The following is a 23,017-nucleotide window of genomic DNA, read 5'->3' on the forward strand; positions in this document are numbered from 1 at the left end:
GGAGGAGAGGAAGATCTGTCCAGTGGCATCACAATGAAGATGGCGGAAATTATGGAGGATCATCTATTGAGTGTGGAGGTTGGTGAAATGGAAAGTGAGGATAAAGGGAACCCTACCCTGGGAGAGAGAAGAGGTGAGCGCAGAAGTACAGGATGTGGAACAGATGTGGTTGATAGCCCTGTCAACCATGGTAGAGAAGTCATGATTACGTACAAACAAAGACATTTCTAAAGCAGTGGCGTAGAAAATGTTGACATCAAAACAAATGCGGCAGGGCTGCCGAAACTGGGAGAATGGAAAGGAGTCCTTACAGGAGACGGGCTTGAGGGATGAGTAATGAGATGGATATGGGAGTCAGTGGGCTTGAACTGAATGTTGGTGACTACTCTATCCCAGAGATGGAGATGTCGGGAATGGGAAGGGAAGAGTCAGAGCTGGACCGTGTGAATCTATTTACACCTCCTCCAGATTCACCACTCTCAGCCAACCTCAGTCTCTTGGTCTGAACAATTTCACAGACATTTCCTTTGTTCTCTACATCCCTCTCCCTTCTCTGCAACCTAAAACATGCTGCTCATCTAAATGTTCTGAGTTCTGAGGAAAGGTTCGTTTCTCTCTCCACGTGCGAATATGGAGATTAATACTTTGGATATGAATGCAGGAGGTGTGATTAGTAAATTTGCAGATGACATGAAGGTAATGGCATCAATTGATGGTGAGAAGAGTAGTCACAAGCTCCAGGATGATATTGATCAGTTGGTAAGACGGGCAGGGCAATGGCGATGGAATTTAATCCTGATAAGTGCAAGGTGATGCATTTCATGAGGAGTAATAAGGACAATGAATGGTGGGGACCAAGGAGTTCTGAGGAACAGTGGGACTGTGCCCCAAAGATCCATGGCAGCAGAGGTTGGTAAGCAGGAGAGAAGAGATTTGGATTATTTTCCCTCATCAGTCAGGGGCATAGAATTTAAGAGCAGGGAGGTTATTGTACCTACGTTAGGCTATTGTTTATTGACTACAGCTCTGCCTTCAATACAATAATCCCAAGCAAGCTTGTCACCAAACTCCGAGACCTAGGACTCAACACCTACCTCTGTAACTGGATCCTTGACTTTCTAACAAACAGACTGCAATCAATGAGGATAGGCAGCAAGGATTTCAGCAAGGCATTTGATAAGGTACCCCATGTGAGGCTTATGGAGAAGTTGAGGAGACATGGGATCCAAGGGGACATTGCAGTGTGGATCCAGAACTGGCTGGCCTACAGAAGGCAAAGAGTGGTTGTTGAGGGGTCGTATTCTGAGCGATGGTCGATGACCAGTGGTGTGCCTCAGGGATCTGTACTGGGACCCTTACTATTTGTGATTTTTATAAATAACCTGGATGAGGAAGTGGAGGGGTGGGTTAGTAAGTTTGCGGATGACATGAAGGTTGGGGGTGTTGTGAATAGTTTGGAGGGTTGTCAGAGGTTACAGAGGGATATAGATAGGATGCAGAGTTGGGCTGAGAAGTGGCAGATGCAGTTCAACCCAGATAAGTGTGAAGTGGTTCATTTTGGTAGGTCAAATATGTTGGCGGAATATAGTCTTAATGGTAGGACTCTTGGCAGCGTGGAAGATCAGAGGGATCTTGGGGTCCGAGTCCATAGGACGCTCAAAGTGGCGGGGCAGGTTGACTCTGTGGTTAAGAGGCATATGGTGTATTGTCCTTCATCAATCGGGGAATTGAATTTAGGAGCCGAGAGGTATTGTTGCAGTTATATAGGTCCCTGGTCAGACCCCACTTGGAGTACTGTGCTCAGTTCTAGTCGCCTCACTACAGGAAAGATGTGGAAGCCATAGAGACGGTGCAGAGGAGATTCACAAGGATGCTGCCTGGGATGCGGAGCATGCCCTGTGAAAGCAGGTTGAGGGAACTCGGCCTTTTCTCCTTGGAGAGATGGAGGATGGGGGGGACCTGATAGAGGTGTATAAGATGATGAGAGGTATTGATCGGGTAGATAGTCGGAGGCTTTTCCCCAGGGCTGAATTGGTGGCCACAAGAGGACACAGGTTTAAGGTGCTGGGGAGTAGATATAGAGGAGATTTCAGGGTTAAGTTTTTTACTCAGAGAATGGTGAGTGCGTGGAATGGGCTGCCGGAAATGGTGGAGGCTGATACAATAGGGTCTTTCAAGAGACTGTTAGATTGGTACATGGAGCTGAGTAAAATAGAGGGCTATGGGTAAGCCTAGTAATTTCTAGGGTAGGGACATGTTCGGCACAGCTTTGTGGGCCGAAGGGCCTGAATTGTGCAGTAATTGTTCTATGTTCTATGTTCTAATACCTCCAGCACGATTATTCTCAACACTGGTGCCCCACAAGTCTGCATCCTCAGCCCTCTACTCTACTCCCTATACACTCATGACTGTGAGGCCAGATTCTGCTCTAACTCCATCTACAAGTTTGCAGATGATACCACCGTTGAAGGCTGTATCTCAAACAGTGATGAGTCGGAGTACAGGAAGGAGATAGAGAGCTTAGTGGAATGGTGTCATGACAACAACCTTTCCCTCAACGTCAACAAAACTAAAGAGCTGGTCATTGACTTCAGGAAAGGGGGCAGTGTACATGCACCTGTCTACATCAATGAGGGTTGAGACCTTCAAGTTCCTGGGAGTGAACATCACCAATAGCCTGTCCTGGTCAAATCACATAGGTGCCACGGCCAAGAAGGCTCACCAGCGCCTCTACTTCCTCAGGAGGCTAAAGAAATTTAGTTTGTCCCCTTTGACTCTCACCAACTTTTACCGATGCACCATAGAAAGCATCCTATCTGGATGTATCACGGCTTGGTACAGCAACTGCTCTGCCCAAGACTGCAAGAAGCTGCAGAGGGTTGTGGACACAGCCCAGTGCATCACGGACACCAGCCTCCCCTCCTTGGACTCTGTCTTTACCTCTTGTTGTCTTGGTGAAGCAGCCAGCATAATCAAAGACCCCACCCACCTGGGACATTCTCTCTTCTCTCTTCTTCCATCAAGAAGACGACACAGGAGCCTGAGGGCACGTACCACCAGACTTAAGGACAGCTTCTACCCCACTGTGATAAGACTATTGAACGGTTCCTTTATACAATGAGATGGACTATGACCTCACGATCTACCTTGTTGTGACCTTGCACCTTATTGCACTGCACTTTCTCTGTAGCTGTGACACTTTGTACTGTTACTGTTTTTACTTGTACTACATCAATGCACTCTGTACTAACTCAATGTAACTGCACTGTGTAATTAATTAACCTGTACAATTGGTTTGTAAGACAAGCTTTTCACTGTACCTCAGTACAAGTGACAATAATAAACCAATACCAATACCAACTTTATAAATCAGCTGGAGCACTGCATACAGTTCTGGTCACTGTGTTATGAGAAGGCCAGGATAACACTGGAGAGGGTGGAGGGGAGATTCACCATGATGTTACCTGGGATAAAGTGTTTCAGTGTCAGGACAGGCTGGGTTTGTTTTCCTTGGAGCAGAGGAGACCGAGGGGAGATCTGACAGAGGTGTACAGAACTATGAGGGAATAGATAGGATTGATTATAGAAATCTACTCCCTTTAACAGATGTACCTAACACTAGAAGGTATAGATTTAGGGTAAGAGGTAAGAGGTTCAGAAGGGATCTGAGGAAGAACATTTTCACCCAGAGGGTGGCTGGAATCTGGAACGCATTGCCAAGTGGGTGGTGGAGACGCGTACTTTCACAACATTTAAGTATCTCGACAAGCACTTGGATCACCAAGGCAGAGAAGCAAGTTCTGGTAAATTAGACTGGCATAGATAGATACTCAATGGGCTGCAGGGACAGAGGGGGGCCAAGGACCTGCTTCTGTGTTGTACGTCACAGGTCTGTGAGTTGCTGCTTGTGTTTCCAGCATGTTCTGTTTTACTTTGGATACACAAAATAGACTGCAGATGCTGGAAATCTGGAGCAACACACAGAAGATGCAGGAGGAACTCAGCAGGTCAGGCAACATATATGGAGGGAAAGGAATAGTCAACATTTCAAGCCAAGACCCTTCATAGCAGTCTTGATGGTCTCAGCCCAAACCGTCAAATGTTCATTTCCCTCCACAGATGCTGCCTGACCCACTGAGTTCCACCTGCACCTTCTGTGTGTTGCTTCTGTTTTGCTGAGTTATTTACCCACACTCTTCCAGTTCTAGATCTTTGCTCAATCCCCAGTTTAATCAGTCCACTGCTAGTAGTCATGCCTCCTGCTGCCAGGGGTCTAAACTCTGGAATTCCCTCTCTAAACCTCCATTTGCTCCTCTTTCATCCTTTGACATTCCTTAAACCTACTTTTTTGACAAAGTTTTTAGTCATCTGATCCAATTTATCTTTATGTGGCTTGGTATCAAATTCTGTTCAATATTTCTTCGGGGCTGTGAAACATTTTACAACATTAAAAGTGCCCATGCAACAAGTTGTCGTTCTTTCATCTGAAGGGAAAAACATAGGCTTCTCATTAATGCCCTCTGACAGGACATCACCTCTGCCCTGCCCCTCTGATAACACGGAGGTTACGTTCCAACTTTATACAACATTGGTCAGACTTCAGCTGGAGTACTGTGTGCAGTTCTGGTCGCCGCACTGTAGGAAGGATGTACATTGGTAAATTAAATTGGTTTATTATTGTCACATGTACCGAGGTACAGTGAAAAACTTTGTTTTGCATGCCATCCATACAGATCATTTCACCACATCAATGCATTGAGGTAGTACACGGGAGAAGCAATGACAGAATATAGTGTTATGGTTACAGAGAAAGTGCAGTGATTGCGTAGGAAAGGGGTGCAGAGGATGTTGCCTGGGATGGAGCAGATCAGTTATGAGGAGAGGCTGCGTCTGTTCTCCCTGGAGCAGAAGGGTTTAAGGGGGATATGATGGAGGTGTATAAAATAGATAAGGTGATTGGTCACAGTCTTTTTCCCAGGATAGGGGAGGGAAGAGATTTGAGGAAAGAGGGGAAAGATTAACAGGGAACCTGAGGGGCAGTGTTTCCACACAGAGGGTGTGTGGAACGAGCTGCTAGAGGAAGTGGTAGAGGTGGGTACAGTTACGACATTTGAAAAACAGTTGGACAGGTCCATGGACAGAAAAGGTTGAGAGGGATATGGGCCAAACGCTGGGTCAGGTAGACAACTTGCTGGGTTTGGACAACTTGGGCCAAAGGGCCTGTTTCTGTATAACTCTGTGACTCTACAAGTGCTATAGATCGGGTAGACTGCAGGAATCTTTTCCCTTATCAGAGGTGAATAAAACTACAGGGGGGAGGGGGGCAGGGTGGGTGGGGGGAGGGGGGGAGGGGGCAGGAAGGGGTACGGAGAGGGGTGAGGTGGGTGGGGAGTGGGGAGGGGGCAGGGAGAGGTGCGGAGGGGGGTGGGGTGGATGGTCCCTCCCTGGTGCCAGGGTCAGGAACGTCTCGGATCGGGTCCACAGCATTCTGAAGGGGGAGGGTGAACAGCCAGAGGTCGTGATACGTATTGATACCAATGACATAGGTAGGAAAAGAGATGAGGTCCTGAACAGGGAACATAGGGAGTTAGGTAGGAAGCTGAAAAGCAGGACCTCAAGGGTGGTGATCTCTGGATTGCTGCCTGTGCCACGTGCCAGTGAGGGTAAGAATAGGATGATTTGGCAGATGAACGTGTGGCTGAGGAGTTGGTGCAGGGGGCAGGGTTTCAGAATTGTTGATCATTGGGATCTCTTCTGGGGAAGGTACGACCTGTACAAAAGGGACAGGTTACATCTGAACTTGAGGGGGACCAATATTCTTGCAGGCAGGTTTGCACGGAGGCTTCGTGGGTTTCGCTTCGGAAGACTTCGGAGCAGATAAGTTTTACCTTTTTATCTATTTTTTAATAGGGTTTTAATTATGGGTTAGTTTTTAATAGGGTTGTGATTATTAGGGTTAGATTTTTATAAGGTTCTTTTTTAAGTGTTTCTATAAGTTTTAATCGGGAAGAGTGGGGGCTGGACTGCGCAGGTGCATGACGTCGGCAGACGCGGCGCGGGCAGTTTAAAAAGCAAAGCGCCATATCCAGTGGGCAGCGGAGTGAGACGGAGCACAGTGGTCGGGCTTTGGCTTCAGGGGCTTAGGCGGTAAAGGGGCAAGGCAGGTGAGTAGCTGGTAGATAGGTAAAGGTAAGGATTACCTGTTATCTGTGATAAATATTTAAGTAGGAAAAACTAGGGGGAAAAAAACGGAATTAGTTCAGTTGGAGGACATGGTGGTGTGCTGCAGCTGCTTGATGTGGGAACTCATGGACCTTGCTGCGGTCCACGATGGCCACTTCTGCAGTAAGTGCTTGAGGCTGGAGGAACTTCAGCTCAAAATCGATGAGCTGGAGTTACAGCTTTAAACACAGCGCAACATCAGGGAGGGGGAGAGTTTTGTAGATACTGTACATAAGGAGATGGTCACCCCCCCCCCCCCCCCCAGAGCAGGTAATTCTGGAGTCCAGGAAGTAGATAGAATGGTGACTGTCAGGGGAGGGAAAAGAAAAAAGAAAACGAACAGGCAGATAGAGCAGAGGACCCCGGAGGCTGTTCCCCTCAGTAACAGGTTTTCTGCTTTGGAGGCTGTTGAGGGAGATGACCTGCCGGGGCCTAGCAGCAGTAGCCAGGTCTGTAGCACTGGGACCAGTCCTGCTGCTCAGAAGGGAAGGGAGGAGAAGAGGAAGGCGGTAGTGATAGGGGACTTGATAGTCAGGGAAACAGACAGGAGGTTCTGTGGCAGTGAGCATGAATCCCAGACAGTATGTTGCCTCCCAGGTGTCAGGGTCCGGGATGTCACTGATTGGGTCCACAGGATTCTAGAGTGGGAGGGAGAATAGCCAGAAGTCGTGGTTCATGTTGGTACCAACGACATAGGTAGGAAGAGGGATGATGTCCTGAAAAGTGAGTTTAGCGAACTAGGCAGAAGGCTGAAGGACAGGACCTTGAGGGTAGCGATCTCGGGATTACTGCCAGTGCCACGTAATAGTGAAGGTAGGAATAGAAGGAGATGGCAGATAAATGTGTGGCTGAGAAGTTGATGCAGGAGGGAGGGTTTTAGATTTTTGGATCATTGGGATCTCTTCTGGGGAAGGTGGGACCTGTACAGAGAGGACAGGTTACACCCGAACCTGAGGGGGGCCAATATCCTTGCGGCCAGGTTTGCTCGGGTGGTTCAGGAGGGTTTAAACTAGATTGCGAGGGGGATGGGAACCGGAGGAGTAGGTCAGAGGAAGAAGGGGATGGGGAAAAGTCAGATTTAACAGGTAGAGAGGGTTTGAGAAGGGAGAAGCAGAATACAGGCTGTAAAAGTAGTAAGGTGGATGGGCTAAAGTGCATTTACTTGAATGCAAGAAGCATCAGGAATAAGGGAGATTAACTGAGAGCTTGGATAAGTACATGGGACTACGATATTGTGGCTCTTCCAGAGACATGGCTGACATCAGGGCAGGAATGGATATTGAATATTCCTGGTTTTCAGTGTTTTAAAAGGGATGGGGGGGGGTGGAGAAGAGGAGGAGGGGTGGCGATACTGGTCAGGGACACTATTACAGCTGCAGAAAGAGTAGATAATGTAGAAGGATCCTCTTTAGAGTCAATATGGGTGGAAGTTAGGAATAAGAAAGGGGCAGTTACCCTCCTGGGAGTATTCTATAGGCCCCCCGGTAGCAGTAGGGATACTGAGGAGCAGATTGGGAGGCAATTTTTGGAGAGAAGCGAAAATAACAGGGTTATTATAATGGGAGACTTAGTGCCAAAGGTTTAGATGGGGCGGAATTTGTTAAGTGTGTCCAGGACAGATTCCTGACGCAGTATGTTGACAAGCCGACTAGAGGGAATGCCATATTGGATCTAGTTTTAGGTAATGAACTGGGTCAGGTGACAGATCTATCGGTGGGTGAGCATCTGGGGGACAGTGACCACTGCTCCATAACCTTTAGAATTGTCATGGACAGGGATAGGAGCAAAGAGGACGGGAAGATATTTAATTGGGGAAAGGTGAATTATGAGGCTATAAGGCGAGAACTTGAGAGTGTAAATTGGGATGACATTTTTGAAGGGAAATGTGCTATGGAGATGTGGTCGATGTTCAGGGATCTTTTGCAGGATGTTAGGGATAAATTTGTCCCGGTGAGGCAGAGAAGGAGTGGCAGGGTGAAGGAACCGTGGGTGACGAGAGAGGTGGAACAACTAGTTAGGAAGAAGAGGGCAGCATACATAAGGTGTAAGCAGCAAGGTTCAGACAGGGCCCGTAAGGAATATAGAGTAGCAAGGAAGGAACTTAAGAAAGGGCCGAGGAGAGCGAGAAGGGGACATGAAAAGGCTTTGGCGAGTAGGGTTAAGGAGAATCCCAAGGCTCTTTTCTCATACGTGAAGAGCAGAAGGATGACGAGAGTAAAGGTAAGTCCGATTAAAGACAAAGGTGGTGTTACGGACTCAGTGAAAGTCCCTTTAAGATGGAGAGTGTGTGTGTATGTGTGTGTGGGGCGTGCTTACGTCAATAGAAGATAAAGGACGTAATGACGTTGTTGAAGAAGTTAGAAGAAGAAGAAAGAGAGAGAGAGAGAGAAGGGAGAGAGACACCAGCCTGCTAGTTTTCTCTATCGATGGATGAGAAACAATAACTGTGTCTGCCACTGAAATCCATGTATGGAAGTTGGAAGTAATCCGGTGGAGTTCACTTTGTTGCTGACCTGTAGAAGGAAACAGGTATTTGTGTGTGTGGACGACCACGATTCGGATGCTTTTCGGGGTGAGGAAGTCACTACCGAGTAAACACTGAAGTGTCGCTGGGGTTCCATCGTGGAACATTTGGATTTCGTATTTACTCTCTCTCTGTTTCTCTACATCTACGTCTTATCTTCAGACAACGGTGGTTGTTGAAGAAGCCCTTGCTCATGTTTCACCTTATGGCTTGCGGAACTGAACTTTAAGAACCATTCCGGAACTTGGAGTTTGGGACTTTGTCACACACACACGAAGAGTTTAGTTTTGGGGTTAACGTTCAAGGTTTAACATTTTGGAATTCTAACATACTAACATTGTTACTTTTATTTTTACGTATTATCATAAGTAGTGATTAATAAAATAGTTTTTAACACTGAATCATGCTCAGTGTGTTTCTTTTGTTGTTGGTTCGTGACAGTGGGAAGATGTGCCTGGAAGCTGTGGAAGTGGGTGAGGTTCTCAATGAATACTTCTCTTCAGTATTCACCAAGGACAGGGGTCTTGATGATGCTGAGAACAGTGTAGGTCAGGGTAATGTTCTAGAGTATATAGATATTAAGAGAGGGGATGTGTTGGAGTTGTTAGAAAATATTAGGACAGATAAGTACCCGGGGCCTGACGGAATATTCTCCAGGCTGCTCCGTGAGTTGAGGGAGGAGATTGCTGAACCATTGGTTAGGATCTTTGAGTCAACGGGGGATGGTACCGGAGGATTGGAGGGTGGCGAATGTTGTCTCCTTATTCAAAAAAGGTAGTAGGGATAGTCCAGGGAATTACAGACCAGTGAGCCTTACGTCTGTGGTGGGTAAGCTGTTGGAAAGGATTCTAAGAGATAGGATCTATGAGCATTTGGAGAACTGATTAGGGACAGCCATCATGGCTTTGTGAAGGGAAGATCTTGCCTCACAAGCCTGATAGGGTTCTTTGAGGTGGTGACCAGGAAGATTGATGAGGGTAGTGCAAAAGATGTGGTCTACATGGATCTTAGTCAGCCATTTGACAAGGTTCCGCATGGTAGGCTTCTTCAGAAAGTCAAGAGGGCAAGGGATCTGGGGAAGCTTGGCCGTGTGGATTCAAAATTGGCTTGCCTGTAGAAAGCAGAGGGTTGTGGTAGAGGGAGTGCATTCGGATTGGAGGGCTGTGATTAGTGGTGTCCCGCAGGGATCGGTTCTGGGACCTCTACTTTTTGTGATATTTATTAATGACTTAGATGAGGGGGTGGAAGGCTGGGTTAGCAAGTTTGTAGATGACACAAAGATCGGTGGTGTTGTGGATAGTGTGGAGGGCTGTCGAAGCTTGCAGAGGGATATTGATAGGATGCAGAGCTGGGCTGACAAGTTGCAGATGGAGTTCAATCCAGAGAAGTGCGAGGTAGTACACTTTGGAAGGACAAACTCCAAGGCGGAGTACAAGGTAAATGGCAGGATTCTGGGCAGTGTAGAGGAGCAGAGACATCTGGGGGTTCATATCCACAGATCACTGAAAGTTGCCACACAGGGGGATAAAGTAGTTAAGAAAGCTTATGGGATGTTACCTTTCATAAGTCGGAGGATCGAGTTTAAGAGCCGCGAAGTGATGATGCAGCTTTACAAAACTCTGGTTAGTCCACACTTAGAGTACGGTGTCCAGTTCTGGTCACCTCATTATAGGAAGGATGTGGAGGCTTTGGAAAGGGTGCAGAGGAGATTTACCAGGATGCTGCCTGGATTAGAGAGTATGGATTATGAGCAGAGACTAAAGGAGCTAGGGCTTTACTCATTGGAGAGAAGGAGGATGAGGGGAGACATGATAGAGGTATACAAGATATTGAGAGGAATAGATAGAGTGGACAGCCAGCGCCTCCTTGCCAGGGCACCAATGCTCAATACAAGAGGACATGGCTTTAAGGTAATGGGTGGGAAGTTCAAGGGTGATGTCAGAGGGAGGTTTTTCACCCAGAGAGTGGTTGGTGCATGGAATGCGCTGCCTGGGTTGGTGGTTGGACAAGTTCAAGAGATTGTCAGATAAGCATATGGAGGAATTTAAGTTAGAGGGATATGTGCGAGGAAGGGGTTAGATAGTCTTAGGGATGGTTTGAAGGGCAGCACATGGTGGGTCGAAGGGCCTGTATTGTGCTGTATTGTTCTATGGTTTTGTTAGAACTGTTGGGGAGGGTTTGGTAGGGGGATGGGAACCCGAGTAATAGGTCAGAGGTTGGTGCATTTTGTATAAGAGTAGATGCAGAGTGTAGAAAGACTGTGAGGAAGGAGAGGCAGTTGAAAGGGCAAAATTGCAGTCAGTTGGTTTGGCTGAAGTGTGTCAACTTTAATGAGAGAAGTATCAGGAACAAGGATGATGAACTTAGAGCATGGGTAAGTACATGGAACTATGACGTGGTGGCCATTACAGAGACTTGGCTGTCACAAGGGCAGGAGTGGTTGCTGGATATTCCGGGGTTTAGATGTTTCAAAAGGGACAGGGACGGAGGTAAAAGAGGTGGGGAAGTGGCTTTGCTGATCAGAGACAGTGTCACAGCTGTAGAAAGGGAGGTAGAATGAGTGTCAATCAATATTCAGGAAGTTGAAATCACCCATGACAACAACCCTGTTTTTTTTTTCCTAATATTCCCTAATATTGATTGGCACCTCCTTAGTGTAATGGGAATAGATGGGACAGAGTTTGTTCGGTGTGTCCAGGAAGGATTCCTGACACAGTATGTGGACAGGCCGACGAGAGGAGAGGCCATTCTGGACCTGGTACTAGGCAATGAGCCTGATCAGGTTTCAGATCTCTCGGTGGGAGAGCATTTTGGAGACAATTGACAATAACTCCTTCACCTTTACCATAGCCTTGGAGAGGGATAGGAGAAGGCAATATGGGAAAGTATTTAATTGAGGGAAGGGGAATTATGATGCTATTAGGTGGGAACTTGGGAACATAAATATGTTCGGGGAGTGCACAGTGGAAATGTGGAGGTTGTTTAGGGAATACTTGCATGGGGTTCTGGATAGGTTTGTCCCAATGAGGCAAGTTAAGGATGGTAGAATGACTGAACCATGGTTGACACGAGATGTAGAATATCTTGTCAAGAGGAAGAAAGAAGCTTACCTGAGGTTTAGAAAGCATGGATCAGACAGGGCTCTGGAGAGTTACAAGGTAGCCAGGAGGGAGCTTAAGAGTGGACTTAGGAGAGCTAGAAGGGGGCATGAGAAGTCCTTGGCGAGTAGGATCAAGGAAAACCCCAAGGCATTCTACACGTATGTGAAGAATAGGAGGATGACTAGAGTGAGGGTAGGACCAATCAGGGATAAAAGAGGAAACATGTGCCTGGAGTCTGAAGAGGTAGGGGAGGTCCTCAATGAATACTTCGCTTCTCCAGTGAGAGACCTTGATGTTTGTGAGGATGGCGTAGAACAGGGCATGACAACATGAGGAAAGAGAATGTGCTGGAACTTTTGAAAAACATTTGGATAGATAAGTCACTGGGGCCAGACAGGATATATCCAAGGGAAGCGAGGGAAGAGATTGCTGAGCCTCTGCCTATGATCTCTGCATTCTCACTGGCCACAGGAGTAGTACCAGATGATTGGAGGGTGGCAAATGTTGTTCCTTTGTTCAAGAAGGGGAATAAGGATAACCCTGGGAATTACACACTAGTGTAAATTCAGTGGGTGAATTCAGTGGTGGGCAAGTTACTGGAGAAGATTCTTAGAGACAGGATTTATGGGCATTTGGAGAAGCACAGGCTAATTAGGGACAGTCAGCAGGGCTTTGTCGGGGCAGGTCATGCCTCAGGAACCTGATTGAATTCTTTGAGGATGTGACAAAGCACATTGATGAGGGTAGAACAGTGGGGGTGGTGTACATGGATTTCAGTAAGATGTTTGATAAAGTTCCTCATGGAAGGCTCATTCAGAAAGTCAGAAGGCATGGGATCCAGGGAAGCTTGGCTGTGTGGATTCTGAATTGGCTCGCCCATAGAAGACAGAGAGTGGTTGTAGATGGAGTGTATTCTCACTGAAGGTTGGTGACCAGTGGTGTTCTGCAGGGATCTGTTCTGGGACCCCTGCTTTTTATGATTTTTATAAGTGACTTGGATGATTAAGTGGAAGGGTGGGTTAGTAAATTTGCAGATGACACAAAGGTTGGTGGTGTTGTGGATAGTGTAGAAGGTTGCTGTAGGTTACAACAGGACATTGAAAGGATGCAGAGCTGGGCTGAGAAGTGGCAGATGGAGTTCAACCCGGAAAAGTGTGAAGTGATACACTTTGGAAGATCGAACATGAAGGCAGAATACAAGGTTAATGGCAGGACACTTAGCAGGAGGAACAGAGGGATCTTGAGGTCCACGTCCATAGATCCCTCAAGGTTGCTGCGCAGGTTGATAGGGTTGTTAAGAAGGCATATGGTGTGTTGGCCTTCATTAGTTGGGGTATTGAGTTCAAGAACCGCGAGGTAATTTTGCAGCTCTATAAAACTCTGGTTAGACCACACTTGGAGTATTGTGTTCAGTTCTGGTTGCCTCATTATAGGAAGGATGTGGAAGCTTTCAAGAGGGTGCAGAGCAGACTTACCAGGATGCTCTCTGGATTGGAGAGCATCTCATGAGGATAGGTTGAGCGGGCTGGGGCTTTTCTCTTTGGAGCAAAGGAGGATGAGAGGTGACTTGATAGAGGTGTACAAGATGATAAGAGGCATAGATCAAGTGGTCAGTCAGACTTTTTCCAGGGCGAAAATGGCTCACACAAGGGGGCATAATTTTAAGGTGATCGGAGGAAGGTACAGGGGGGATGTCAGAGGTAAGTTTTTCACACCGAGCGTGGTGGGTCGTGGAACGCACTGCCAGCAGAGGTGGTGGAGGCAGATACATTAGGGACATTTAAGAGACTCTTACATCGCCACATGAATGATAGAAAAATGGAAGGCTATGTGGGAGGAAAGGTCAGATAGATCTTAAGGTAGGATAAAATGTTGGCACAACATTGTGGGCAAAGGGCCTCTACTGTGCTGTAATGTTCTAAGTTCTAAGTGGAAGCCTCGGAGTCGACAAAGTAAAGACATGGTGTAGGTGAAGCATTTTAAGATGTTGCTGAGGGAGATTACAAGTTCAATGCTATTCTATCTCTGCAACAGTTACAGCTCACCCTGAGAATCAGGATGGCGAAGGATTCAGAACTGATTACTTTTAGCTCACCAACAATAACTCTCTCCGGCCATCTCTGGAGAGCTAAAATTAGCTCAGAAATGATCCCAGTATAAATAACAAAACAACGCTTCACTCTGTAAACATTTCCAATACTGCCCCTCCTCTCAGCACCTCAGATAGAATTCCCTCGAACTAAGCACAAATCTTGTTAAAATTTCAAAAGGCACTGTCTAACTTTTAATTTAATAAAACATCAGGAATTCTTGGTCATTTTTCTCCAAAGTTTGGTCAGTCACGGAACAGCAATGAGACACAGTTGTTAATCCATGCCTTGTACTTACAGCAGGTCTGGTCTGTCCGCCAGTGAACAGAAGGCACACAACATTATTGAAGCTCGTATCCCACTCGGCAGAAGAAAGGTTGGATTCCAAACCTCCTTTGGCAAGTCAAGGTTTTATATTTAGCTGGGTGCCTCTGTCAGAATGTAGAGATCATTTACCATCTGATTACAGAACCATCAAAGCCCACAACCTTTCCCATCTGCCCAGCAATGGTCATGGGATGAAAAATTACAACAATAGATGTTATTTACTTCCAGTTTATCAAGAGAACTAATAAAAATGTTAGAACAGGTTCAAAGGTTAACTATGGTAGTAGCAATTGAGATTAATACTTAATCCGAGCACAACATACCCCGCACTCCGAGCTACTACACAATATGTTATTGCTCCCAGCCAAAGGGGAAAGGCCTGGTCGTTGTATAGTGGCTTTTTACATCATGGAATTACACAACAAAAACAGGCCAGTTTCAGTCTGGTCATACTATTTTCACCATGCGCCCTGTTTGAATACGTACTCAACGTTCTGCTAAGTGGTTTTACTCTCTCCAATGTAACAAGCAGCAACGGTACTGCACTCCATGGTTAAATAAACTCACACCTTCATCCCTTTATAGAATGATCCATTTGAAAGTGAGTTTGGATGATTAATAATGGTAACCAGGGAGATGGCAGATGAATTAACAGGTGCAAGACACAAAATGCTGGAGGAACTCAGCGGGTCAGGCAGCATCTGTGGAGGGAAGTGGACAGTTGACATTTTGGGTCGAGACCCTTCATCAGCACTGGACAGGAAGAGGGGAGATAGCTAGTATAAAAAGGTGAGGGGAAGGGGGGAGCAAGAGCTGGCAGATAACCGGTGGATCCAGGTGCAGGGGGTGATAGGCAGGTGGGAGGTAGGGAGAGTGGGAATGACGTCAGGAGCAGTCAATGGAACGTAAACAACCGAGATCCTTGCTGGGGCCCAACTGGTATCTTGTATCAGTCTTCACTATAGAGGATATAAGTAACATCCCAGAAATTGTTGCAAGTTAGGAACTGAGAGGGAGGAACTCCGGAAAATTACAAGCATCGGGGCAGTGGCACTGAGCAAACTGTTGAGCTGCAGCTGATGTCCTGATGGACTGCATCCATGGGTCTGAGAAGAAGCGGCCAGTCAGATAGTTGCAGAATAACATTTAATTTTCCACAATTCCCTAGATTTGGGGAAGGTATCTATTCAAAAAAGGAGGGAAAGTGGAAACCGGGAAACTACAGGTCAGTCTGTCATTTGGAAAACATTCAAAACTGTTATTAAATACATTACAACAGGGTACTAAGTAATCAGGTAAAGGTCAACATGGTTTTGTGAAAGTAAGATGTTTGACCAATTTATTGGAATTATTTGAAGAAGTAATATGTTGTGTGAATAAGGGGGAACCAGTGGGTGGACAATATCAAGGTTTCCAAAGGACATTTGAAAGGGTGCTGCATCAAAGGATGGCGCAGAAAGTAAACATTCGTGAATTAGGAGAGAACATTTGGCCGTGGATATAGGGCACGCTGGTTAAGTCATTGTCTTGTTTTTGAATCCTCTACAATAGGAAAAATAATTCCACAATTTCACAAGGAAGGATAGGCATTTGAAAGGGCAAAGTTGCAGTCAGTTGGATGGGCTGAAGTGTGTCTACTTTAATGTGAGAAGTATCAGGAAAAAGGGTGGTGAACTGAGAGCATGGGTAAGTGCAAGGAACTGTGATGTGGCGGCACGATAGCATAGCGGTTAGTGTAACGCTATTACAGCACCAGCGACCCGGGTTCAATTCCCACCAACGTCTGTAAGGATTTTGTACGTTCTCCCCGTGTCTGCGTGGGTTTCCTCTGGGTGCTCCGGTTTCCTCCCACATTCCAAAGACGTACAGGTTAAGATACGATAAGATCTTTATTAGTCACATGTACATCAAAACACACAGTGAAATACATCTTTTGCGTAGTGATTTTGGGGGGCAGCCCACAAGTGTCGCCACGCTTCCGGTGCCAACATAGCATGCCCGCAACTTCCTAACCTGTTAGGAACTGTGGGCATGCTATGTTGGCGCTGGAAGAGTGGCAACACTTGCGGGCTGCCCCCAGAACATTCTCAGTAATGCAAAAAGACGCATTTCGCTATGTGTTTCGATGTACATGTGACTAATAAATAAATATCTTATCTTTTCTTATCTTATAACAGAGACTTGGCTGTCACAAGGGCAGGAATGGCTGCTGGATACTCCGGGGTTTAAATGTTTCAAAAGGGACAGGGAGGGAGGTAAAAGAGGTGGGGGAGTGGCTTTGCTGATCAGGGTCAGTATCACAGCTGCAGAAAGGGAGGATGTCCTGGAGGGATCGTCCACTGAGTCAGTGTGGGTGGAGGTAAGAAACAGGAAGGGAGCAATCACTCTATTGGGAGTATTCTACAGACCCCCCCAATAGCAGCAGAGACACTGAGGAGCAGATTGGGAGGCAGATTTTGGAGGGATGCAAAAATAACAGGGTTGTTGTCATGGATGATTTCAACTTCACTAATATTGATTGGCACTTCCTTAGTGTAAAGGGGATAGATGGGGCAGAGTTTGTTAGGTGTGTACAGGAAGGATTCCTGACACAGTATGTGGACAGGCCATACTGGACCTGGTACTAGGCAATGAGCCTGATCAGGTTTCAGATCTCTTGGTGGCAGAGTATTTTGGTGATAGTGACCATAACTCCTTGACCTTTACCAGAGCCTTGGAGGGATAGAAGCAGACAATATGGGAAAGTATTTAACTGGGGGAGGGGGAATTATGATGCTATTAGGCAGGAACGGGAGCGTAAATTGGGAACAGATGTTCTTGGGGAAGTGCACAGCGGAAATGTGGAGGTTGTTTAAGGAATACTTGCATGGGGTCTGGATAAATTTGTGCCATTGAGGCAGGGTAAGGATGGGAGAGTGAAGGAACCATGGCTGACATGAGATGTAGAATATCTTGTCAAGAGGAAGAAACCTGAGGTTTAGAAAGCATGGATCAGACAGGGCTCTGGAGAGTTACAAGGTAGCCAGGAGGAAGCTTAAGAATGGACTTAGGAGAGCTAGAAGGGGGCATGAGAAGTCCTTGGCGAGTAGGATCAGGGAAAACCCCAAGGCGTTCTACACGTATGTGAAGAATAGGAGGATGACTAGAGTGAGGGTAGGACCGATCAGGGATAAAAGAGGAAACATGTGCCTGGAGTCAGAAGAGGTAGGGGAAGTCCTCAGTGAATACTTTGCTTCAACCAGAGAGAGAGATCTTGACATTTGTGAGAATGGTGTACAACAGCTGATACACTAGGGCATGTCGATGTTAAGAAAGAGGATGTGCTGGAACTATTGAAAAACATTAGGATAGATAAGTCACCGGGGCCGGGTGGGATATAGCCAAGGTTATTACGGGAAGTGAGGGAAGAGATTGCTGAGCCTTTGGCGATGATCTTTGCATCCTCACTGGCAACAGGAGTAGTGCCAGATGATTGGAGGGTGGCAAATGTTGTTCCTATCTTTAACAAAGGGAGATAACCCTGGGAATCACAGACCAGTGAGTCTGACTTCAGTGGTGGGCAAATTACTGGAGAAGATTCTTAGAGACAGGATTTATGGCATTTGGAGAAGCACAGTCTGCTTAGGGACAGTCAGCATGGCTTTGTGAGGGGCAGGTCGTGCCTTTGAGAATGTGACAAAGCACATTGATGAAGGTTGAACAGTAGATGTGGTGTACATGGGCTTTATTAAGTCGTTTGATAAAGTTCCTCATAGAAGGTTCATTCAGAAAGTCAGGAGACATGGGATCCAGGGAAACCTGGCTGTGTGGATTCAGAATTGGCTCACCCATAGAAGACAGAGGGTGATGGTAGATGCAATGTATTCTGCCTGGAGGTCAGTGGCCAGTGGTGTTCTACAGGGATCTTTTCTGGGACCGCTGCTCTTTGTGATTTTTATAAGTGACTTGGATGAGGATATAGAAGGGTGGGTTAGTAAATTTGCTGATGACATGAAGGTTGGTGCTGCTGTGGATAGTGTAGAAGGTTGCTGTAGATCACAACAGGACATTGATAGGATGCAGAACTGAGAAGTGGCAGATGGAGTTCAACCCAGAAAAATGTGAAGTGATACACTTTGGAAGATCGAATTTGAAGGCAGAATACAAGGTTAATCACAGGGTTCTTAACAGTGTGGAGGAACAGAGGGATCTTGGGGTCCACGTCCATTGGGGACATTTAAGAGACTCTTAGATAGGCACATGTATGATAGAGAAATGGAGGGCTATGTGGGAGGAAAGGGTTAGATAGATATATGAGCAGGAAAAAATGTCGGCACAACATCGTGAGCCAAAGGGCCTGTATGGTGCTGTAATGTTCTATGTATGTACCCTACCTACACTTCTCATAATTACAGTGGTACAGCACAGAAACAGGCCCTTCGGCCCAAATCATCCATGCCGACTGTGTTGCCCAGTGAGCTAAACCCATATGCCTGCATTTGGCCCATACCCTCTAAACCTTTCCTGTCCAAGTACCTTTTAAATGTTGTTAATGTACCTGCCACTTCCTCTGGCAGCTCATTCCATATACGGACCACTCTCTGGGTGAAAGTACAGATTTTATACACCTCTATAAAATCACCCATCATTCTCCAACACTCCAATGAATAAAGTCCCAACCTGCTCAACTTCTCTCCTTAACTCTGTCCCTTGATTTCCAGCAACATCCTCGTAAATCTCCTCTGCACTCTTTCCAGCTCAATGGCATCTTTCCAAGAGCAGGGTGACCAAAACTGACCACAATATTTTAAATGCAGCCTCACCAGCATCTTGTACAACTGCAACATAACATCCCAACTTCTATACTCAGTGCCCTGACTGATGAAGGCCAGTGTGCCAAAAGCTTTCTTCACCACCCTGTCCACCTACAATGCCACTTTCAGGGAACCATATACTTGAACTCCAAGGTCCTTTTTTTTACAACACTCCCCAGGGCCCTGTCATTCACTGGATTTGAATTTCCAAAATGTAACATCTCACACTTACCCAAATTAAACTCCATTTGCCATTCCTGCCCCACTTACTCAGCTGATCACAATCCCCCCAGAATTTTTGATACCCTTCTTCATTGCCCACTATACCACCCATTTTGTTGACATCTGCAAACTTACTAACCGTGTCTTGTACATTCTTATCCAAGTCATTGATATTGATGATAAACAACAAAGGGCCCAGCCCCCCTGAGGTACACTGCTAGTCACGGGCCTCCAGTCCGAGAAACAATGTCCACCCTTACCCTCTGCTCCATAGCATCGAGCCAATTGTGTATCCAATGAGCCAACCCTCCCTGGACTCCAGGTGATCTAAGACAGCTCTTCCTAGATTCCGCCTATCCTACGTATGCTTATCATCATATTATATATCTTTATCAGATCACGAAAGGGCCTGTTTCCGTGCTCTACAACACTTCAAACTACTTTGTTCCTGAGAAAACAAAATTGGCCTATCCAACCTCTCCCCATAACTAACAAAAGTACGTGTAGGACCGCCCCCAGTGAGGGTCAGTGTGTGTGGGACCGTCCCCCGGTGAGGGTCGGTGTGTGTGGGACCGTCCCCCGGTGAGGGTCGGTGGGTGTGAGGGACCGTCCCCCGGTGAGGGTCGGTGTGTGAGGGACCGTCCCCCGGTGAGGGTCGGTGTGTGAGGGACCGTCCCCCGGTGAGGGTCGGTGTGTGAGGGACCGTCCCCCGGTGAGGGTCGGTGTGTGAGGGACCGTCCCCCGGTGAGGGTCAATGTGTGAGGGACCGTCCCCCGGTGAGGGTCGGTGTGTGAGGGACCGTCCCCCGGTGAGGGTCGGTGTGTGAGGGACCGTCCCCCGGTGAGGGTCGGTGTGTGAGGGACCGTCCCCCGGTGAGGGTCGGTGTGTGAGGGACCGTCCCCCGGTGAGGGTCGGTGTGTGAGGGACCGTCCCCCGGTGAGGGTCGGTGTGTGAGGGACCGTCCCCCGGTGAGGGTCGGTGGGTGAGGGACCGTCCCCCGGTGAGGGTCGGTGGGTGTGAGGGACCGTCCCCCGGTGAGGGTCGGTGTGTGAGGGACCGTCCCCCGGTGAGGGTCGGTGTGTGAGGGACCGTCCCCCGGTGAGGGTCGGTGTGTGAGGGACCGTCCCCCGGTGAGGGTCGGTGGGTGAGGGACCGTCCCCCGGTGAGGGTCGGTGGGTGTGAGGGACCGTCCCCCGGTGAGGGTCGGTGTGTGAGGGACCGTCCCCCGGTGAGGGTCGGTGTGTGAGGGACCGTCCCCCGGTGAGGGACGGTGGGTGTGCGGTCAGATCGGGCCTGCGTCTCCCGGAGCCGCGCGGACCGTCCGCCGGGCCGCTCTTACCTGGGCCTCGGCTGTCAGGCTGATCGGCCGCGGGTCCCGCTCCCTCATCCCCGGGCAGCGGCGGGACCTCGGCCCCGCCCCCGCCCGTCACCGGGCCCCGCCCCCGGCCCCGCCCCCGCCCGTCACCGGGCCCCGCCCCCGGCCCCGCCCCGCCCCCGCCCGTCACCGGGCCCCGGCCCCGCCCCGGCCCCGCCCCCGCCCGTCACCGGGCCCCGCCCCCGGCCCCGCCCCTCCCGTCACCGGGGCCCGCCCCCGCCCGTCACCGGCCCCGCCCCCGCCCGTCACCGGGCCCCGGCCCCGGCCCCGGCCCCGGCCCCGGCCCCGCCCGTCACCGGGGCCCGGCCCCGGCGCGCCACGGGGAGGCCCCGCCCCCATCCCTCCCCGGAGACCACGCCCCTGCCTGTTACCAGCTCCACCCTCTTGGACCCGCCCCTCCATCATCGAGGCCCCGCCCATCCACTCAGTGACCCGCCCCCTGTCAGACCGCCTCCCCCCACCCCCCGACCCACCACCTCTGGGCTGGGGTGGGATCGCACACGGTGCCAGGGAGATCACACAGACAGCGCCGGGGTCGGGATCGAACCCGTGTCTCTGGCGCTGGGATCCAGTGGCTCCACCCGCTGCAGCACCCAGTGGAGCACCTGTCCCAGATGCAGCGATGCTCTGAGGCCCCGACTGTGCTGGCACTGCTCCCGCGGTGCTGGACACCCTGAGTGGGGACCGTGACACTCGGACAAGTGATACAGGAGAGCCAGAGGGTTCCCTGAAGTGGAGACACGGGGGGGACGGGGTGGTGAAGGCGGTTTGCGCACTTGCCTTCAGCGGTCAGGGCACTGAGTACAAGAGTTATGTCGTGCAAGTCGTTGGCGAGACCACACCTGTGGAAGCAGTGTGTGAGCAGTTCTGCTCACCATTCTACAGCCTGGGTGTGACTCAGCTAGAGAGGGTGCAGAAAAAATTCACAAGGATGTTACTGGGACTGAGGGCTTGAGTTACAGCGCAGGAAGCTGAGGGGTGATGTTAAAGGTTTATAAAGTTATGAGGGGCATAGATAAGGTAAATGGTCACAGTCTTTTTCCCCAGGGTGGGGGAGTCTAAAACAGGGCATAGGATTAAGGTGAGAGGGGAAAGATTTAAAGAGGATCTGAGGCGAAACCTTTTCACACAGGGGGTGGTGGGTATGTGGATCACGCTGCCCAAGGAAGCAGTAGACGCAGGTACAATTACAACACTTGGACAGGTACATGGCAAGGAACGGTTTATATATGTGTTAACGATTTGGAAAAGGGGACCGACTGTAGCATATCTGAGTTTGCTGATAACACTAAATTGACTGGAAAAGCAAATTGTGCAGAGGATGCGGAGAGTCTGCAGAGGGATGGAGCAATGTTAGTGAGGGGTGGTGGGTGGTGGGTGGGGGCAATATTAGTGAGGGGTGGTGGGGGGGGAGGGGTTACAGGGAGGTAGTGAGAATGCCCCCATGTTTGAAGGGGGCACATGGAACCGGGGTGGGGTGAAGGGTAGGCTTCCTCTTATTACAAGTTGGAGGTCCCCCCTCTGATTGGGCAGCAGCTGCAGGAGGGCCTGAGCAGCCTCTGGAAAGGAGTATCTCCAGGGCAAAGGGGGTAGAAGGCTGAAGAGGGAGGGAGGGAGGGAGGGGAAGACAATAACTCGCAGAACAGTAGACACAGGGATCTGGAAAAGACAGAGAGGTCAGAATCAGCACAACCACAAAGTGTTTGAGCCCATTCCCCACCTCCCCCCTCCCGAGGTTACCACAGATTGGGGGTTGGGGAAGTGGTGTGGGTCATTACCTTGGATGAAAGCAGTCTGATTGTCAGGGAGGGCAAGGAGTTTAATGTTGACGGGACATCAAAAACAGTCCAACCAAGAAAAATTAACAGGTCAAAATTAAAAGGTATTTTAGCTCAACACAAGAAGCATTTACAGTGAAATACTTAGTGGCTGAAACATACTTGGGTCTGAATAATCATGATACAGAACAGGTTTCAGAGAACTGTAGATGGGAAAATCTGGATTAATTCGGACACCAGTTTGTAGAGGGTGTCATATTTATGCCACTCAAATTCCAGGCAACAACAATCTGTCTTCAACAATAGAATCTAACCACCTCCCCTCAATATACAATGACATTACCATCACCAAGTTTCCCACCATCAACATCCTGGGGGTCCACCACTAAAGAGAAACTCAACTGGATCAGCCACAGACACACCGTGGCTACAGGAGCAGGTCAGAGGCTGCGAATCCTGCGGTGAGTGGCCCACCCCGAACTCCCCAAAGCCTGTCCTGCATCTACAAAGGCACACGTCGGGAGTGCGATGGAACAGTGGCTGGACGAGGGATGTTTGAGACCAGATGTCTGACACCATACAGAA

The 23,017-nt window shown here is 48.7% G+C and overlaps 1 protein-coding gene across 1 annotated transcript in view; it reads right to left on the reverse strand.

The window, feature by feature from the left end:
- LOC127571755 (6-phosphofructo-2-kinase/fructose-2,6-bisphosphatase 4-like) overlaps nucleotides 1-20,696 on the reverse strand; it is a 148,195-nt gene extending 127,499 nt beyond the window's left edge. Inside the window, exons 1-2 of the mRNA XM_052018432.1 lie at nucleotides 20,619-20,696; nucleotides 14,236-14,368 (exon numbers count right to left, since the gene is read on the reverse strand). The gene's annotated coding sequence lies outside the window, so the exon portion shown is untranslated. The remainder of the gene's footprint in view (nucleotides 1-14,235; nucleotides 14,369-20,618) is intronic.
- Between the last annotated feature and the right edge of the window lie 2,321 nt (nucleotides 20,697-23,017).

Source organism: Pristis pectinata, chromosome 6 (assembly GCF_009764475.1).
Source record: "Pristis pectinata isolate sPriPec2 chromosome 6, sPriPec2.1.pri, whole genome shotgun sequence".
Taxonomy (NCBI): Eukaryota; Metazoa; Chordata; class Chondrichthyes; order Rhinopristiformes; family Pristidae; genus Pristis; species Pristis pectinata.